Source organism: Paramisgurnus dabryanus, chromosome 10, assembly GCF_030506205.2.
Source record: "Paramisgurnus dabryanus chromosome 10, PD_genome_1.1, whole genome shotgun sequence".
Classification (NCBI taxonomy): domain Eukaryota; kingdom Metazoa; phylum Chordata; class Actinopteri; order Cypriniformes; family Cobitidae; genus Paramisgurnus; species Paramisgurnus dabryanus.
In genome coordinates this window covers 39,854,462-39,862,083 of record NC_133346.1, presented here as the reverse complement: position 1 = coordinate 39,862,083, position 7,622 = coordinate 39,854,462, and the positions used below count along the sequence as shown (strand labels likewise).

Here is a 7,622-nt window from a genome sequence, read left to right as displayed (position 1 = left end):
CACACAAAGCTTCAAGGTCTGGATGAAAATCAGTCCTGCAGGATTCCACGCATACAGATGCTCTCATAAAACTGCAGATTTAAGTACTCGTCATTGATAAGTATTCATACTCCGCGTGTGCATGTTTGTGAGCAAAGACATATATTGACATATATAAACAACAATATACGGAATATAATAATATGGTTATGACATGCACATTATCTGGTGCTTTAGTTTAATTCAAAGTACTCATTTAGTTTAGTTTATTTTTGAATGTGTAGAAATAGATAAAAATCCACACTAATACCTTTTTTTTTTTTGCAAATAGCAACTTTAGTAAAGTACTTTTAACTGTATTTCAATAGGTAAAATTTAGTAAAAAGTATTTATCTACTATATTACTTATTGTTAGGTAATGGCACAAAATAGCACAAATGTATAATGAATTTTGATTTAATCCAATAATAAAGATACCAATATGATTAAGAGAATTTAGGTTACTTTTCCATCATATTGCGCTCCACCCTCCAATCCAGTAGGTGGCGTGAATGCACAATTTACGTTGTCAACCGTCATTAAATACTAGAAGAAGAAGAGTGACGCTGTGTTGTTCATGTGGGTTTACGTGCGCTCTTTAAAACTAAAACAGCGAGCAGAGCAGAAAAATAAATCAACACACGCGCATTGGTAAGTAAACTTTTACTCTTTATCACCATTTAAACAAGACTCAGTGTTTCAATGCACTTTCACCTGAGGCATGTGTTTGTGCCGAGTATTTTAAATGATGTTAATGTTCGAGTTTATCCTGACTGAAACACTGCATACTGTCTGTCTGCTCAGATCAGATATAAAGCTCAGGACAAACATAAATGTATTTACTGTTGATGTTATAAAGATGATAAGGAAATTAATCCAATCTTTAGATTAAATCGACAATGTTTCCAACACACACTTCAGCAGATTATTCTTCTGCTCTATGACTGGCTTTTCTAAAGTCTTCATCCAAGCAATGCTTTAGAAACTGATACACAACAGAGCTCTGCTATGGGCTGTTACCTAACTTCATGTGGTTCATGTTACCATATAACTTTAATGTCCAAAAAGTGTGAATATCTCTTTCAACTACTAGGTTTTGTGCTTTGTGCAGGGTAGTACTGTAACTAGGTATGTTGCTAAAATTTAAAAAATGGTTAAATACTAAAACTAGTTGTTCAGATGGAAGGAGCTTGAAAAGAGCTTTTAAATGAGACCAAGATCATTTTTATGGGTTCAAGAATAACAAAATACTGGCTGTTTGCCATATCCTCTAAATATTCTACTTCTGAAAAGTCAGATATATATAAAAAACAAACCACTAATTACACAAAAAAACACTCTTTATTTAGAATTTCGCTAATAACCCCAATATTGGCTCATAATCTAATTTGTTTTTAACCAAATGGTTTCGTATTTAAACTCCTTTACAAGTTTTAGATCAAAAACAAAAAATATTCAATTCATAATTATTTTATCGTTTTACATTTACATAACATTTCACCAGGCTTGTGCACAATTCAGAATTTCAGAATTGGCCTCCGTTCAATTCATGAATTGGAATTTGAATTGAATCGACTCCGCCCTACAGGAAGTTGAATTTGAATTGGAATGACAGGAAGTGGAATTAAATTCATGGCACTTCAAAGAAATTCCACAGTCACACAACAGAAAGAATCTCACATACATTCAGTGTAAGGAAAGTAACTTTGGAAAATTGTTTGGCAACCATTTTAAATACTTGGTTAAAGTAAAGCATTCTGGGAAATGAAGTCATGTTCCATCCTGTTCCACAAAATTACAATAAAAAAATCAAACTTAATTATTTATGTGACTAGAGTTTTTAATATTAATTGCTGGGGGAAACATTTCCTGTTAATGTAATCTGTACAAGTAGTTCAAACTAATATCATTTATAGAATATGTAATGTAATCATCTCTAACATATAATGAAAGCTTCATTTTTAACAGTTCACTTACTGTATAATATGTATATGAATTTCAATAGAATTGCAATTCTGCTTCCTTTAATTGAAATTCGAATTGTAATTCTAGATCCTGTTTTTGATGACATCAATTCAAATTCCAGAATTGAATTGGAATTAAGAAGTCATTCTCAATTCAAATTTGAATTGTGCACAAGCCTGCATTTTACCCACATTAAGATAGGGTCAAATCTTTTAGAATCAAATCGGATGCAAGTTGGTATTTATAGCTTTACTATTTGACACGAGATACATTTCGCACACATTCTATTATATACAGACATCTACTACCCAGCTATATGGCTGCTTCACATTCTTTGTCCATTCAAGCGGATTTTGGGTAGGGATCGACCGATATGGATTTTTTTGTTGCCGATACCGATTTTTTCCCATCAGCCTTAGCCGATGACCGATACAAGCTGCCGATTTTCTTTAGCCGATATTTGGAGCCGATACTGCTTTTTCTCATTCAGTTTATATCATAAAAATAACACAATGATAAAACCAAATGTTACAACTCTTAATTTAAAAAAGGAACATTTATTGAACTATATTTAACAAATAGTAAAAAAAGGTGAGGTAGAACAAGTAAGAAAATTCAGTGCTGCTTAAAATACATAAATAAAATAATAATTACACCATTGCACACAATAGCAGCAACCAAGCAGCATAACAAGGGGAACACTTTACTTTATCCATGAAAGTAACCAACTATTTACAACCTATTTAATGCTTAGGTCTAAGTTTTAGTGCACTTAACTTAATCTCTTGTAGAGCAAATGTGTTTAATAAGAAGACAAGGAAAATGTAGACAGCAATACCAGTGTTTCCTCTAGGATTTTTTTCAGCTGTGGCGGCAGGGGGCGCCCATGATGATTATAAATGTAAAAAAAAATGTTTAATGTAGAATATAGGCTACAGTAAACTAACATGTATTTTTTTATAATTTTCACGCTGTCATTTACTTTTCCTTATATTTATAGCATATTGCTTTTCTATGTTTGATCTAAACTGTATTTTCTTAAAAAAACGTTACACAGCAACAAACGTAGTTCGGATATTTCATTGTAGTTTTAATGTAGTGTGCATTGCAAGTTCGTCCTCGTGTTTAGCATACAGAGCTGTTACAAAGTCATGCAGTCCTGTTTGATAATCCGCACCGCTGTGAATGACAGAACAACTGACCAGTTATCCGACATCAGCAGCAATTTTATTTCACACCCGTACCATTTGACATAAAGACTGTGACCCCGAGCCGGTCACACCGCAAATCGCGCAGTTAAATATAAACCTTTACCGGTCTTCAGACAGATCTTAAACACAAATAAGCACGGGAAATTTAAAAACGAGTCGAATTTTGGTCTTGGATGTTAGACCCGCATTTTACTCTTGTCTATTGAGTCCCTACCTGCATCTACAACACAAATGACACGCGAATAGCCTATTACACCCGTTAGATCAAATATTATGCGGTTCACCCGCGGGTACCCCGACCCTGCTGTTTCGTCTGTAAACAGATAAAACAGTCTCACCGTCTGCCTCAAGTTTCTATTACCAACGTTCTTCTCTTCCACGGGAATAATGCAAGTTTCCTTACAAACAGATTTGACTATTAATGTCTTGCAGTCGCATATAAGTAGTATTCAGTATTTAGCCTTTTGTTTTTGGACAAATATCTTATAATTTAATGTGAACCTTTGTGAGTGTAGATCTAAAGCACAGACGATTGACTGACAGCTGAGCGGTCAGCAGCGCGCTGCGCTTATAGCCTATACTGAATAACTAATGGCCAGATAAGTTGATAATATGAGTACAGTGATTCCAAATGAATGTCCAAAAAACTCGTAATATGTTAAATCAAAAGTTTAATAATGTCTTTTCTCGCAGCCCTGCGCTGTTGTTGGTGTAGATATGCGCCGGTGAACATCATATGCGTGATGACCTTGCAGCTTAAATTACCCTAAATTTATAGTCATAAAGATAAAAGTAAAACAACATTCGAAACTTCAAATGATGTATTTTTATTTGTGTAAACTCACAATAAGGAGAAAACCTTGTGCTTATTTATAATCATTAAAAACATGACGTGCTTTCTGCTGGTTTGGTTTTAGAGCGCGTCACAAAAAAAGAACAGAAACTCAAATACTTTTTTATTCGTTTAGTCAATTTAATAATTATTTAAGTGCAACATATTTCGTATAGGCTTATTTATTTTATTATTATTTCTCAAAACAGAAACGTAGCTTAATAATCCTCTGTTGATTTAAATCTATTTGTGCATGAAACTAAACCCATGGAAGAAATTATGATATTTTAGGAGATTTATTTATAAATGAGTGAACAACGCAAATCCAGAAAGGAATTTATTTCTAGACAGCCAGTCTCGCAGAGCGGACATTTCGGTTGCTTTTTTGCGAGCTGCCGCTGTGGGTTTTGTCTAGAAGGGATACAGCAAATGCCGAAAAGTTAAGGATTAGATTTGGAGGTAGGATTATTAGGATGAAAACAGCGGTTCTGGCTAAATTAGATACAAATACATCCTACAATCGTGTGAAATTTTGTGTTTAGAGTTGGGGTTGGTTAAAGGATTAGGATAAAACAGTGCTCATCCAACGAGATTTCGTTTGCTGTATCCCTTCTATCCACAACCGCAGGCGTGGCGGGGATGTTTTAGGAGTGGCGGGCCGCCACGGTTGAATGTATATAGCGGAAACACTGAATACTGATCAAAAAACAACTTAAGAATTCTGAATAACATGCCAATTGCCCCACTTCTGTACCTCACACACCCTAGTGCCCTATAATAAATGCGAGGGATAGTTAGTTTGCCTCAGCTCGCTTAAAACGCATAAAACTGAACACATACATGAGGATTTGTGTACGGACTTCGGTCAGATAGTAGAGCGCGTGCACGTGGGAGAGGTGCAGTGAGAGAGACATGGATGAGAGAGTGCATGTATCTTTGCGCTCTCAGTGAACGGAAATGTTGACAAAACTTACAAAAAAAACACTTCTCCGGTCACATAAAAGTCATGTGTGAACTGTTTGGAACTAAGTGCTTTGGGTCGAATGTCTTAATTTTTTTCGCTGACGAAAATTCCGCGAAACTCCGCGTTAACAACCATAAACGTATGCAACCATGAACTGCGCTCTCCACAATGACGAGAAACTATCAGCAATGGATATTGATTTTTAGCCTTTTACTACTACATATATTTATGGAGATGAGAATTAAAAACCCACCCTGTCCAGCTATGATCAGCTGTTCGGCTGATCACATGACCTGCGTTCGCTTGCGGCATTATGAGCACGCGTCGCGTCTAAACGTCAGACTGGTGGTCGCTGAATAAAACTCCTATAAATACCACAAAATCACGGAACAACGTCAGCATTATTCAATCATATGACCAGTGTTCGTAACAGCTGCCGTATGCATACGGTTAGCCTAAAAGCTATTTGAAGCTCCCTAAATACAATGACAAGCAGTTTTATAGGCATTCGCGTTTTCCATTAGGAACCAAACTTTCTTAGCTATGGTTGCACGCACATATAGAGCAACGTGTTAACACTTTCAAAGTATATGGCAATATTTCAGTCAAACAGTTAAAAGATGCTTTGAAGTTTAAAACTTACCAGAGCAGTCTTTGAGCGCTCCGCTCTGCTAGTGGGGGGAGGGGCAATGCACGGGCTGCAGGCAGCCTCCAGCCACACAGAGCTGCCTGTGGGCGCCTGTCTGTAATTAATGCCGGGGAAAAACTATCGGCGAACGCAAGCCGCGAATCGGCCGATGCCGATACACCTAAAACCTGCTAATATCGGCCCGATGTATCGGCCGGCCGATATATCGGTCGATCACTAATTTTGCGGGTGGTAAAACTCCTGTGGTTGTCGTTAATGTATTAAAACTTTTGTAGTTTAGCAATTAAACTAAATGTCTATAACAATTTTAAGAATGTCTTTACTCAACTTCAGCAAAATCAATGACGATTTTTCAAACAACAGACTTTGGTGAGGTCGCACAGCCAGTTTGGTAAACATGAAAGGTGGTGACTTAAAACGAGAAGGTAACTATGTTTATTCCGTGGTGTTAACCATAAAAACTCAGAAATTTCGCCATCAACAAATCAACAGAAGCATTATTTTCCACAACACCCCATGCTGCCTGAGGAAATCTTGACTTTCGTTGAGCGAAACCAAAAAGTCAGCCGCGACAGCGAAGTTAGTCACATACCTACTAGGGGTGGCACGGTTCACAAAACCAGTGTTGCCAACTTGCCAACCTTGTCGCTAGATTTAGCGACTTTTTTTAGACCCCTTGGCGACTTATTTTTAAAAAGCGACTAGCGACAAATCTAGCAACTTTTTCTGGCATTGTTGGAGACTTTGAGACTTTGACGTGAAAGTGCGTGTTGTTTACTCTTCTCAACGAGCAGCTGCCGCCGCTTCTGAAGGCTCCACCCCCATCCCAAAGCACTCACAGGCAGAGTAGTCCTCGCGCAGCAGACCAGTTCTCTCCCAGCTGCAGTCAGGGCAGGAGATGTGGCTAATCTCTCTGCGTTCGGACAGCATAATCGTGGTGGCATGGTTCACAAAACCCTCGGTTCGGATCACGGTTTTATGGTCACAGTTCTCGGCTCTGTACGGTTCTTGTTGTTATTTTTTTTCTTTAAATTTTTAACACTCCAGAAATGTTTTCCTATTAATGTATTAATTATCCATATTTTAGGATACAGTATTAAAAAAGTTATATCATGTAATCATGTACAAACGAATTTGACTTTAAGCACATTATTGGGAGTAGGGATGCTTAACAATTAATCGCGATTAATTAGTTAGCAGAATAAAAGTTTTTGTTTACATCATATATGTGTGTGAACTGTGTATAATAACTTTGTATAAATAAATGTACACACATGCATGTATATGTTTTAGAAATGTTTGCATGTGTATATACATTTGTATATTTATGTATAATTTATATTCTATATAAATATAAATACTTAATATATACATTTTTTTTCTTAAAATTATACATGAATGTGTTCATATTTATATATATATATATATATATATATATATATATATATATATATATATATATATATATATATATATACATATATATATATATATATATATATATATATATATACATATTTATTATACACAGTTTACACACATATGTGATGTAAACAAAAACTTTTATTCTGCTAACGATTAATCGCGATTAATTGTTTAGCATCCCTAATTGGGACCATCTCTGAGGTAAGCCAGGTGAGATTTTGATACAGCAAGAGGGAAGACATTGATGATTTCAACAAGCTTTTCATTTATTTGGCAAAAAAAGAGAATGGGTATTGCCATCTACATGAATTTATGTGCCTTTTAGCACACAAAGATAACTTGCAATTATCAAACTGCCTACTTCAGTTTAGCTCTAAGATTTATCAATGAGAGGCTGCTTAAATACTGCAGTGAATATATGTGGACGAGAGAGAAACATAAAGTTTTCACCTGTTATATATTCAAATCCGTCTCTTTTGTCCACCTTTGACCACTTCTGTCCTGATTACTTTGAGGGGCAATTTATGAAATAAGATCGCGCAACTTTCACACACTAGC

The 7,622-nt window shown here is 35.8% G+C and overlaps 1 protein-coding gene across 1 annotated transcript in view; it reads left to right on the top strand.

Moving 5' to 3' along the window:
* The first annotated feature begins 572 nt into the window (after positions 1-572).
* The window catches only part of LOC135745187 (uncharacterized), a 42,939-nt gene continuing 35,889 nt past the window's right edge, over positions 573-7,622 (top strand). The window contains exon 1 of the mRNA XM_065263550.2: positions 573-669. The gene's annotated coding sequence lies outside the window, so the exon portion shown is untranslated. The remainder of the gene's footprint in view (positions 670-7,622) is intronic.